The sequence below is a fragment of the Coregonus clupeaformis genome, chromosome 37 (assembly GCF_020615455.1).
Source record: "Coregonus clupeaformis isolate EN_2021a chromosome 37, ASM2061545v1, whole genome shotgun sequence".
Classification (NCBI taxonomy): Eukaryota; Metazoa; Chordata; class Actinopteri; order Salmoniformes; family Salmonidae; genus Coregonus; species Coregonus clupeaformis.
The window spans coordinates 10,263,084-10,276,275 of NC_059228.1; the positions used below are offsets into that span (position 1 = coordinate 10,263,084).

The 13,192-nt window shown below is 43.1% G+C and overlaps 1 protein-coding gene across 2 annotated transcripts in view; it reads left to right on the plus strand.

The window, feature by feature from the left end:
- Positions 1-13,192, plus strand: part of thada (THADA armadillo repeat containing) — a 114,279-nt gene that overhangs the window by 91,927 nt on the left and 9,160 nt on the right. The gene's annotated exons all lie outside the window — the stretch shown is intronic.

A 13,192-nucleotide genomic window follows, 5' to 3' on the forward strand; every position in this document is an offset into this window, starting at 1 on the left:
CACTGACGTGGTTTCTCGCTAAGATTGGGGAGTGTTCCCGGAATGAGGGGTGCTAAATCTTGTTTGTCAGGGGGGTACACTGGGGCTGGATATCATTTGTGTGTGTCTGCGTGTGTGTGTGGTGATTCGTCATAGCTCTGAAGCGTTTGATCTTTGTTTTGTAAAACATTTTGTGACTGCAGGTCTTGGATGCACTCTCAAGCTAACACACACACACACTGCGCCACTCACGGATATATGAGACCACTCAAAAACACCCCTTTGTGGCGCAGGCAGGCACTCACACAGCACCAGAGTATTGACTAGGGGTTGGAACTGAACTTATTTACCGATCGTTTCGTTTTGAACTGAACCACAGTTTTTTTTTTTGTTCGGTTCCACTGTTCCGACCAGCAAAATAAAGTTCTGAACCGGTTCGAAAACAAAAAAAGTAGCTGTTTATATCGTTGCTTTCTGTTATTTTTGAAACCTCTGAATTGTATTATTGTTTTACATTTAGCTCGACATTAAATGACTTCACCAATGGATAGAGCAGCTTTATGGAGCAGGCAGCTATGTACATACATTGGAGAGACAAGTGTAGAGTGCGACATGCGACTGAAATTTTGCAGGTGAGGAGAGCGCTGGGCATCTTGTTGTTATCACATGCATTATCTAAATTAGGCCCACAGAATTATACCTATGGAGGAGCGGCTTCTATGAAGGAACTTTGAATGTCTTTGAACTTCAGAGAGTTGGCTCAACTAACGTTGGACCAGAGCAAGCCCTTGATCATGACTCTCAGTTCCATTACATTACACATAATGCTGCCTAGAGTTTGAGAGCTAGACCAGAGCTAGCTAACAAGCTTGTGTGTGCAGAGCGGCACCAGAATTAAAATAAAAGCATGTCTTAACTTTTTGTAGTTAATAAATCCAATGTGAAACGTGATAACTATTTACGTGATAATGCCAGCGAAGCCGGTGTTTGGAGGATATATTGGCACGGATGTTAGGTCCGAGACGAAGTCGAGTGCCGGCAAATTGTGCCAATATATCCTCCAAACACCAGCTTCGAGGGCATTATCACTTTTATACAACGTGTTACCAACATATTCAAATAATGATTGACATATTTTCAATATAAACATTATTTTGATGAATTTATTGGTTTAGTTGCCAGAGACGTGACCCAGTCGCTCAGTCTTTTTGTTCTGTATCTATGGACGCGACCCAGTCGTTCATTCTAAATGTTCCATTGCCATACAGGCTGGCAACGTTCTTATCCCTTGCTTGCTAGCTAGCCAACTACGGCTAACTTACAGTCACGTCAAACAGTGCAGCCAGAATAACAGCAAAGTATTTGGATACATCCATAACAATGAGCTAATGATGCGTGATTTCGCCTGGCATAGAAAATGTGTTCTCTCATCACGACACCGTTGTTCAGAGGAGCTAGCCAACAACACAGCTAACACGATCACTTCAAACTGAAGCTGGAAAGACAGCAAACTAGCTGCATTTCGTTTTGTTGTACCTGTTTTCTATTGACATTTCCTTGTATATATCCATAAAAATGATCCCAGCTGATTCATGATTTTGACTGGCTGAGAAAAGCTGCCTGTTTGTCTCGTCCTGTCTCCCGACACGTTCATTACTATGGGACAGCTGGAGATCGAATTTCAATATTGAAAAATTTTGCAAATGTCGGCGAGACAGACAGCAAGGTTTATACAAATCTCTGCTAATGAAAATCAAATACTAGTCTAAAAGAAATGGGAGATGATGTCTAGATGCTTTTTATAGTGGAGATCAAGTTTATAAATTGCCTGGCTGGGCTGATGAGACAGTGGATTGCGCAGTGAGATGGAGCAGAGTAAATAGGCCTTTCAACGTCATAGCTTTAGCTGATGGTAACTTGTGGAATAGACACTGGCTGGAATGCGGTTTTAACCAATCAGCATCCAGGATTAGACCCGCCCGTTGTATTAAGCATCCTTAACCCTTTACACCCCGATATAATTCTAGAATGCTGCTGTAGATTACTGAGAATTTAAAAGCTAATTTTCTCACACATTTCAAACAAACAGACATAGCTCAAAAACAAATGACAATTACAAGTGAACTTAGTTTTAAAGAGCACAACCTCTTCTTTAATATGGCACCACATTCATGTCAATAGGAATAACATATTTTGTCTTCCATTGTGTAAAGACACTCACTATAAAAAAAACTATTAACACTCAACACAACAACAAAAAAATTTGAGTATTTAAATTGTAGTAAATTTGTCTAAATTACTCACTCAAAATGTACGAAGTATAATATATTACACTTATAAATATTATTTACATATAAATACAATTATCCTAAATGTGACCAGAGGACAGTATTCAGGAAGTATTTCAAAACCCTCACAAAGTAGGCTATTGGATTGACAACGATTCTTACTTCTGTAACAATGTAAAAATGCAAATAACTATTCAGACTATTTCAAAATGTAGCTAACCTCTCATTAAGATTTAGTACAGACCAGGACTGAAACAAAATGTGGAAATAGTAGCCTACTTTGACAACAATTCAGTGAATGCAACAAGTATTAGATAGAGACAGATAAAGAGAGAACATACAAAACAACAACTGTTCAGAAACAATAAAAGATTTGTAGGAAAAATTCATACTGTATTTCACACTTTAGTGTTTGCATTGAGCCTACAACATGTCATGGAACTTCTGGAAGCACCATCCTGCAAAGTGGCACAGAACACATAGAACACCCAAAGGAAGTTTCTACACATCTCCCACTCTTTGGCCTGCGTCCACTCAGGATGCACACCACACACCTCTCTTGCACCCTTCAAACTTAACCTGCTTTCAAATGATGAGTTACAACTCGGTCCCTGGTGCCACACTCCTGGCTCCCCTCTTCCTGCCACTGTAGCCATATCACAAAGTGAATGCAAAAGCTGCATTTTGAATGCCTCAGGGACCAGCGCCTGCAGTTTCTGGGAAGGGGCCTTTGCAGGGTCCCCCACACAATGTATGCATTTATGATGGCAATGTTGAGCATCCCCCAAAACACATACTAACAACATTGTAATAGTTCCTCAGTTGGTCAAGATGGTCAACCCCGCCCATTTTCTTGTTGTAATCCATTGCAAGCTCTGGAACAGATAAGTTCCTACCACCTTTAAAAACCACTGTCACTTTAGGCCCAGGCTGTGTGGTACAAGGGTGAATGGTGGGACTTGGGGCAGACACACTCGGGTGTGCTCTTCCTCTTCCCCTCCGTCTTCCTCCTCCTCTCCCTCTGCTTCGTCCTCTACCTCCTCCTGTTCCTCCTAATCTCCCTCCTCTTCCTCCTCCTCTCCATGTTCCTCTCTCCCTCTACTCTTCCTCCTCTTCCTCTCTCCTCTTCCTCTCTCCTCTTCCTCTCTCGCTCCACTCCTCCCTCCTCGCTCCACATCTCTATCCCTCCAATCAGCTCTAACTCCTCTTCCTCCCTGCCTTTTGCTGCTGAGCTCTGACTCCATATCACTTCCCTCTCTTTCACTGACCTAGAGGAACTGAGTAACAGAGGGAGAGGAGAGGAGCAACAAATAGGATACAATTGTGGTTAGGAACAGAATCTGTCTCTCTCCCTCTCACACTGTCGGTCTCTTCCTCTTTCTTTTTCTCAACCATACACATACTCTCTTCCTAATAAGGGGTTTCCATAATAGATTGTGTGATACAGTTACACGCTTCCCATTCATCTCTTTCTCTCTCTCCCCTTCAATCAACTCTTGCTTTCTTGCCTGACAGACTAACTACAGAGTTTGCCAATGTTAGCTGATTATTTACGAAGCCGGGACCGTTTCCAAATGAATTGCATGGGTTGAAACAGAACAAAACAAGCAACTTGTTAGCTGGAAATGTAAACAAATATCCAACTCATCATATGAGCTCCACTGCGCGGGCATCTAACACGACAGCTAAGCTGTCAAATAATAGGAAAACAAGGCAATGTAGCTTATAAATATCTGCACCTAGCAAACATGACAAACCATAACCTAAACCCAACAAATTACTCTAGCCTTTATTTCGGTGGCTAGTTAGCTGGTTGTCTGTATGGCTAGCTAGTGAAGGTGACAGCTGAGGTTGACACTTTGTAAGTGCAGCCCTAATTTACCGCTATACACAACTGACAGACTAACTACAGCAAGCAGCTTTGGCGTTTCCATATGAATTACATCGGTAGAAACAAGACAAAACAACCAACTTTATAGTTAGCTGACTATATACAGCTAAACACTGCAATTATTTCCATGAGACAGAGAGCAAACATATGAGCTTCACCGCTGATGTGCTCACCTGTACCAACTAAATTATCATGACATTTATTTATTTTATTTTATTTCACCTTTATTTAACCAGGTAAGCCAGTTGAGAACAAGTTCTCATTTACAACTGCGACCTGGCCAAGATAAAGCAAGCAGTGCGATAAAAACAACACAGAGTTACATATGGGGTAAAAAAACATAAAGTGAAAAATACAACAGAAAATATATATACAGTGTGTGCAAATGTAGCAAGTTATGGAGGTAAGGCAATAAATAGGCTATAGTGCAAAATAATTACAATAGTATTAACACTGGAATGCTAGATGTGCAAGAGATTATGTGCAAATAGAGATACTGGGGTGCAAAAGAGCAAAATAAATAACAATATAGGGATGAGGAAGTTGGGTGGGCTAATTTCAGATGGGCTGTGTACAGGTGCAGTGATCGGTAAGGTGCTCTGACAACTGATGCTTTTAAGTTAGTGACATGAGTTGCTAATCTGAGAACTATTCTCCAAGTTTCACAGCATCAAACATCGACTACACCAAACATACACTACCGGTCAAAAGTTTTAGAACACATAATCATTCATTTCTATATTTTTACTATTTTCTACATTGTAAAATAATAGTGAAGACATCAACACTTTGAAATAACACATATGGAATCATGTAGTAACCAAAAAAGTGTTAAACAAGTCAAAATATATTTTATATTTGAGATTCTTCAAAGTAGCCACCCTTTGCCTTGATGACAGCTTTGCACACTCTTGGCATTCTCTCAACCAGCTTCATGAGGAATGCTTTTCCAACAGTCTTGAAGGAGTTCCCACATATGCTGAGCACTTGTTGGCTGCTTTTCCTTCACTCTGTGGTCCGACTCATCCCAAAAACCATCTCAATTTGGTTGAGGTTGGGGGATTATTGAGGCGCGGTCATCTGATGCAGCACTCCATCACTCTCCTTCTTCGTAAAATAGCCCTTCCACAGCCTGGAGGTGTGTTGGGTTATTGTCCTGTTGAAAAACAAATGATAGTCCCACTACGCCCAAACCAGATGGGATGGTGTATCATTGCAGAATGCTGTGGTAGCCATGCTGGTTTAGTGTGCCTTGAATTCTAAATAAATCACAGACAGTGTCACCAGCAAAGCACCCCCACACCATAACACCACCTCCTCCATGCTTTACGGTGGGAACTACACATGCAGAGATACTCCGTTCACCCACACCACTTCTCACAAAGACACGGTTGGAACCAAAAATCTCAAATTTGGACTCCAGACCAAAGGACACATTTCCACTGGTCTAATGTCCATTGCTCGTGTTTCTTGGCCCAAGCAAGACTATTATTCTTATTGGTGTCCTTTAGTAGTGGTTTCTTTGCAGCAATTCGGCCAGGAAGGCCTAATTCACACAGTCTCGTCTGAACAGTTGATGTTGAGATGTGGCTGTTACTTAAACTCTGTGAAGCATTTATTTGGGCTGCAGTTTCTGAGGCTGGTAACTCTCATGAACTTATCCTCTGCAGCAGAGGTAACTCTGGGTCTTCCATTCCTGTGGCGGTCCTCATGAGAGCCAGTTTCATCATAGTGCTTGATTGTCTTTGCGACTGCACTTGAAGAAACTTTCAAAGTTCTTGAAATGTTCCGTATTGACTGACCTTCATGTCTTAAAGTAATGATGGACTGTAGTTTCGCTTTGCTTATTTGAGCTGTTCTTGCCATAATATGGACTTAGCCCTATTTGGTAAAAGACCATCTTCTGTATACCCCCCTACCTCGTCACAACACAACTGATTGGCTCAAACGCATTAGGAAGGAAATATATTCCACAAATTAACTTTTAAGAAGGCACACCTGTTAATTGAAATGCTTTCCCGGTGACTACCTCATGAAGCTGGTTGAGAGAATGCCAAGAATGTGCAAAGCTGTCATCAAGGCAAAGGGTGGCTATTTGAAGAATCTAAAATAACACTTTTTTGGTTACTACATGATTTCATAGTTTTGATATCTTCACTATTATTCTACAATGTAGAAAATAGTAAAAAATAAAGAAAAACCCTTGAATGAGTAGGTGTTCTAAAACTTTTGACCGGTAGTGTATATCTGCTCTTTACTTATTTCACTCACCTCGACATCATCGCTTTTCAAAGTGCAAGGACGTGTCCGAATCCGTATCATCAACCAACATACTGTAGATACAGCCTCTTTCACTGTGAAAAGTCGTCGCCTGCTTCAGCGCCATCATTTTGAGTAACGAAGTAAACAAAAACGTTAAATTCAAATGACTCCCGAGTGGCGCAATGGTCTAAGGCACTGCATCGCAGTGCTAGCTGTGCCACTAGAGATCCTGGTTCGAATCCAGGCTCTGTTGTAGCCGGCCACGACCGGGAGACCCATGGGGTGGCGCACAATTGGCCCAGCGTCGTCCAGGGTAGGGGAGGGAAGCCGGCAGGGATGTAGCTCAGTTGGTAGAGCATGGCGTTTGCAACGCCAGGGTTGTGGGTTCGATTCCCACGGGGGGCCAGTATGAAAAATAAAAAAATTATGAATGCACTCACTAACTGTAAGTCGCTCTGGATAAGAGCGTCTGCTAAATGACTAAAATGTAAATGTAAATGACAGCATACCCTGTTTCTGGTTGAGGACAACAGCCACGCAAATACCATAAGAGGTTGTTGTGATATTGACGCAGATATTGTTAGAAAAACAAGGCCCTTCGCAGCCACTATAGTAATTTAAAGAAAGGCCATCGACAGTCACTATGGGTTCTAAAGGGTTATTAACTAGCATTGAAAAAGTGTATCCATTGTTCTCTTATAAAAAGAAATATCTCCCTAATTTCTGAATCATGCCTGGAACGTCAGTAGCTACAGTAGACCATTTCTCGGAGGAAGGGGAGGGACAGGTAGCCTACACACACACTGGTAACAGGCAGGTAGACACTGGAATACGTTTCTGAGTGACAGTGAGGGTTCGCTTTGTTCCGTGTTTTGTAGAACTGGGGGAAAAAATGACCAGAATGTTATTAACTGGTTCCCATGCTTTTAAAATAACTGTTCTGATCTGGAACAGTATAGGTAACTTTTGTTCTGGTTCTGTTCCTCGAAAGAAAAGGTATTTATATTTTCCAGTTTTTGGTTATGTTCCCTGAACTGGCTCCAACCCCTGGTATTGACATCCGTCCACTCAGTGTGACTTCCTCTCCTCAAGACACACACTTCCTCTATTTTCCCAGCTTCTTCTCCTGGTGAAAACACAGGAGCCACCCTTATTGTCCCTGCGTCTGCCTCCACTGATAACATCTCCTCATTGCTCTCTAATCAAAAGAGCATCCATGTCTATACATCCATGTGTACGTTGGGGCCGAGCAGGGTCAGATACGAACCAGATGACTAAGACTGATAAGCTTTTTCTACAACAGGATGGGAATACAATGAACATAATTGCTGTGTGTGTGTGTCTTGGGGATCCCCTGTCCTTTCTCCCTCCTCACCACACTAGTCATTTCCTGAGAGTTCAACCCTGATGTGTGGGCGTCAGAATTCTTCGTGGACTCTACAGATCTTACATTGCTCTGCTCTAAAGGGACACGGTGTGTTGATGTCCTATATGGAGGGTTTTGTATGTTTTGACATTTATACCGACAGAATGTTCTAGTTTGTGTGTGTGTGTGTGTGTGTGTGTGTGTGTCTCTCTACATTCAGCCAAGCCACCGAGTCTGCCTACAGGGTACTGTAATGGGGATGGGGGCATGTTTACGACGTAATGTAGCAGGGTAAAGTAGTGGAAGTGTTGAACCAAGGCCATGTAATGACAGCTCTCTGCCTTTTGATATGGATGTGAATCAGAACCTATCCCTTCACACCAGTAGACCCCAGCAGTTATATTCTACCTCTACTTCATATCCACATACTATTTCAACGTAGGGGTGGTATATAAAGGAAGAGGACTTGAGTTAGTACCCAACAACATAGGGTGTACTTCTAATGTAGTGCAATAGATGGTACGGTAGAGTGTCAACACCAGCACAGTAATGGCCAATTGACTTGGAAAGTTAGTCATGTCCTCTTTGTTTTTTATTTTTTATGACCAATTAACCCCTTTACCAAAGAGCACCTTCTATCTACAAAGATCTACTATTATGTATCCTAGCAGCGCTTCCCTTCTTTAGTTCTACAAGTTAGTTATGCATTTAGAAGTATGGGAGATAAAACAGCCCTTCAACATTTTATTCTATAGTATACAGTCCTTTCAGCCTGATAAGGCCCTTCCTGGTTCTCACCTGAACCACAATGGAGCCCATTGTTTCCTCTATATGCATAAATCGTGGCCGCCACCCAAGAAAAGTGTTCAGTGTAAACTTAAACGACTAAAACCAGATAAAGTATGTAGAAAAGATAATCTAGCAATATTTTTTTTTTATAAGTTCATCTTTGAGAACTAACAATCACCAAAATAAAAACTAAACAGTCAGGGAGAATCTGAAATTCAAAAAATGATAGAACAAGGCATAAGCCATGGCAACGTGTAGAATTGCAGGAAACTAGCTTTAAAACTGTCAAATGCTGTCTCTGCGGCCAAGAGAAGGACATCTAAAACCGTGCCATAGGCCACGCCCACTACCAAAGGACAAGGGTCGTTAAATATTATACCAGGGCCAAGGGTTTTTCCTGACCACATGACCTGACCAGAAAAAACTCCTCATAGCCCTAGTAATATTAAAGGGTAGGTAGCATAAACGTTACCACATATGGATTTGCATTAGAATATGCATCAAAAGTCCCAATGCAAAGTTACACCTCACTTTTTCTATTTTTTGAGTTAATGATCAGAATTCCAAAGAATGCTGAAGTCATGCCGGAAAAAACATTTGGGGGGTGTGATGTAATATGGAGGACCCGGCAAGCCAGCCTATTCCCTATAATGTAAAATCCAACAGAAATAAGTTAAAATGTGTAACTTCATATTAAACCAAATCGTTTGCACTCATGACTACTGGTTTCAATTACATTTTCAGGCAACTTACAAGCAAATACTTTATCAATTTATTGTTACAAATCAGCTTGCAAGGTTGCTAGCCAACTAGTCTGCTAATGTTAGCCCTACTAGCCTGCTAACATTACGTTAGCACTGCATGAGTCAGCCAGTTGCTATCAACACCTAGCTTACAACTACATTAAAGTAAACCACAGTTTTGGAAATACATAATGCCATCTAACCATTTATCAAATAATGTTACCGGTATATGCAGTTACACTACATGACCAAAAGTATGTAAACACCTGCTCATGGAACATCTCATTCCAAAGTCATGGGCATTAATATGGAGTTGGTCCCCCCTTTGCTGCTATAACAGCCTCCACTCTTCTGGAAAGGCTTTCCACTAGATGTTGGAACATTGCTGCGGGGACTTTCTTCCATTCAGCCACGAGCATTAGTGAGGTCAGGCACTGATGTTGGGCGATTAGGCCTGTCTTGCAGTTGGCGTTCCAATTCATCCCAAAGGTGTTCGATGTTGAGGTCAGGGCTCTGTGCAGGCCAGTCAAGTTCTTCCACACTGATCTCGACAAACCATTTCTGTATGGACCTCGCTTTGTGCACGGGGTCATTGTCATGCTGAAACAGCAAAGGTCCTTCCCCAAACTGTTTCCACAGAATAGTCATTGTATGCTCTAGCGTTAAGGAGCCTAGCCCAAACCATGAAAAACAGCCCCAGTCCATTATTCCTCCTCCACCAAGCTTTACAGTTGGCATTATGCATTGAGGCAGGTAGCGTTCTGCTGGCATCTGCCAAACCCGTATTTGTCTGTTGGACTGCCAGATGGTGACGCGTGATTCATCACTCCCGAGAACGCGTTTCCACTGCTTCAGAGTCCAATGGCGGCGAGCTTTACACTACTCCAGCCGACGCTTGGCATTGCGCATGGTGATCTTAGGCTTTTGTGCGGCTGCTCGGCCATGGAAACTAATTTCATGATGCTCCCGACTAACAGTTATTGTGCTGACGTTGCATCCAGAGGCAGTTTGGAAGTCGGTAGTGAGTGTTGCAACCGAGGACAGATAATTTTTACGCGCTTCAGCACTCTGCGGTCCCGTTCTGAGCCGTTGTTGCTCTTAGACGTTTCCACTTCACAATAACAGCACTTACAGTTGACCGGGGCAGCTCTAGCAAGGTAGAAATTTGACGAACTGACTTGTTGGAAAGGTGGCATCCTATGACGGTGCCACGTTGAAAGTCACTGAGCTCTTCAGTAATGCCATTCTACTGCCAATATTTGTGTATGGAGATTGCATAGCTGTGTGCTCGATTTTATACACCTGTCAGCAATGGGTGTGACTGAAATAGCCGAATCCACTAATTTGAAGGGGTGTCCACATACTTTTGTATATACATTGTATCTTAGCCAGCAAGCAAGCCAGCTAAAGTTTATTTTAGCCTGCTAGCTAGCCTAGCCAGTAAACTAGCCTAGCTAGACAACCACCACGGTCGACATAGCTAAGTAGTAAACCAGATAAAAACTAGTCTAGCACAGGCAGGAACCCACAGAACACAAAAAAAACCCAGCAGATATAAAGTAGAGAGAGCGGAGACTTACCGACAAGAAGACTCCTTCAGAAAGAGAGTCAGCTAGCTAATCCAATAGCGATATAGTGAGGTAAATCCACATTAAATTTACCCGGTTTTTTCCCCATCACTGCTGACACTGACGATGTACTAGTAGGTCAGGAGGAAATAATGTTGCAAGCTTCACATTAACACTCTGCTTAGCACCTGGTTTCAGTCAGTCTCTTTCTGAATCAAATCAAATCAAATCAAATTTTATTGGTCACATGCGCCGAATACAACAGGTGCAGACATTACAGTGAAATGCTTACTTACAGCCCTTAACCAACAGTGCATTTATTTTAAACAAAAAAAGTAAGAATAAAACAACAACAAAAAAAGTGTTGAGAAAAAAAGAGCAGAAGTAAAATAAAGTGACAGTAGGGAGGCTATATATACAGGGGGGTACCGTTGCAGAGTCAATGTGCGGGGGCACCGGCTAGTTGAGGTAGTTGAGGTAATATGTACATGTGGGTAGAGTTAAAGTGACTATGCATAAATACTTAACAGAGTAGCAGCAGCGTAAAAAGGATGGGGTGGGGGGCAGTGCAAATAGTCCGGGTAGCCATGATTAGCTGTTCAGGAGTCTTATGGCTTGGGGGTAGAAGCTGTTGAGAAGTCTTTTGGACCTAGACTTGGCACTCCGGTACCGCTTGCCGTGCGGTAGCAGAGAGAACAGTCTATGACTAGGGTGGCTGGAGTCTTTGACAATTTTGAGGGCCTTCCTCTGACACCGCCTCGTATAGAGGTCCTGGATGGCAGGAAGCTTGGCCCCAGTGATGTACTGGGCCGTACGCACTACCCTCTGTAGTGCCTTGCGGTCGGAGGCCAAGCAGTTGCCATACCAGGCGGTGATGCAACCAGTCAGGATGCTCTCGATGGTGCAGCTGTAGAATTTTTTTGAGGATCTGAGGACCCATGCCAAATCTTTTTAGTCTCCTGAGGGGAATAGGCTTTGTCGTGCCCTCTTCACGACTGTCTTGGTGTGTTTGGACCATGATAGTTCGTTGGTGATGTGGACACCAAGGAACTTGAAGCTCTCAACCTGTTCCACTACAGCCCCGTCGATGAGAATGGGGGCGTGCTCAGTCCTCTTTTTTTTCCTGTAGTCCACAATCATCTCCTTTGTCTTGGTCACGTTGAGGGAGAGGTTGTTGTCCTGGCACCACACGGCCAGATCTCTGACCTCCTCCCTATAGGCTGTCTCATCGTTGTCGGTGATCAGGCCTACCACTGTTGTGTCGTCGGCAAACTTAATGATGGTGTTGGAGTCGTGCCTGGCCATGCAGTCATGGGTGAACAGAGAGTACAGGAGGGGGACTGAGCACGCACCCCTGAGGGGCCCCCCGTGTTGAGGATCAGTGTGGCAGATGTGTTGTTACCTACCCTTACCACCTGGGGCGGCCCGTCAGGAAGTCCAGGATCCAGTTGCAGAGGGAGGTGTTTAGTCCCAGGATCCTTAGCTTAGTGATGAGCTTAGAGGGCACTATGGTGTTGAATGCTGAGCTGTAGTCAATGAATAGCATTCTCACGTAGGTGTTCCTCTTGTCCAGGTGGGAAAGGGCAGTGTGGAGTGCGATAGAGATTGCATCATCTGTGGATCTGTTGGGGCGGTATGCAAATTGGAGTGGGTCTAGGGTTTCTGGGATTATGCTGTTGATGTGAGCCATGACCAGCCTTTCAAAGCACTTCATGGCTACAGACGTCAGTGCTACGGGTCGGTAGTCATTTAGGCAGGTTATCTTAGAGTTCTTGGGCACGGGGACTATGGTGGTCTGCTTGAAACATGTTGGTATTACAGACTCAGTCAGGGACATGTTGAAAATGTCAGTGAAGACACTTGCCAGTTGGTCAGCACATGCTCGGAGTACACGTCCTGGTAATCCGTCTGGCCCTGCGGCCTTGTGAATGTTGACCTGCTTAAAAGTCTTACTCACATCGGCTACGGAGAGCGTGATCACATAGTCATCCGGAACAGCTGGTGCTCTCATGCATGCTTCAGTGTTGCTTGCCTCGAAGCGAGCATAGAAGTGGTTTAGCTCGTGATTTGATTTGATTTGATTTAGTGAAGACATCAAAACTATGAAATAACACATATGGAATCATGTAGTAACCATAGAAGTGGTAAACAAATCTAAATATATTTTATATTTGAGATTCTTCAAATAGCCACCATTTGCCTTGATGACAGCTTTGCACACTCTTGGCATTCTCTCAACCAGCTTCACCTGGAATGCTTTTCCAACAGTCTTGAAGGAGTTCCCACATATGCTGAGCACTTTTCCT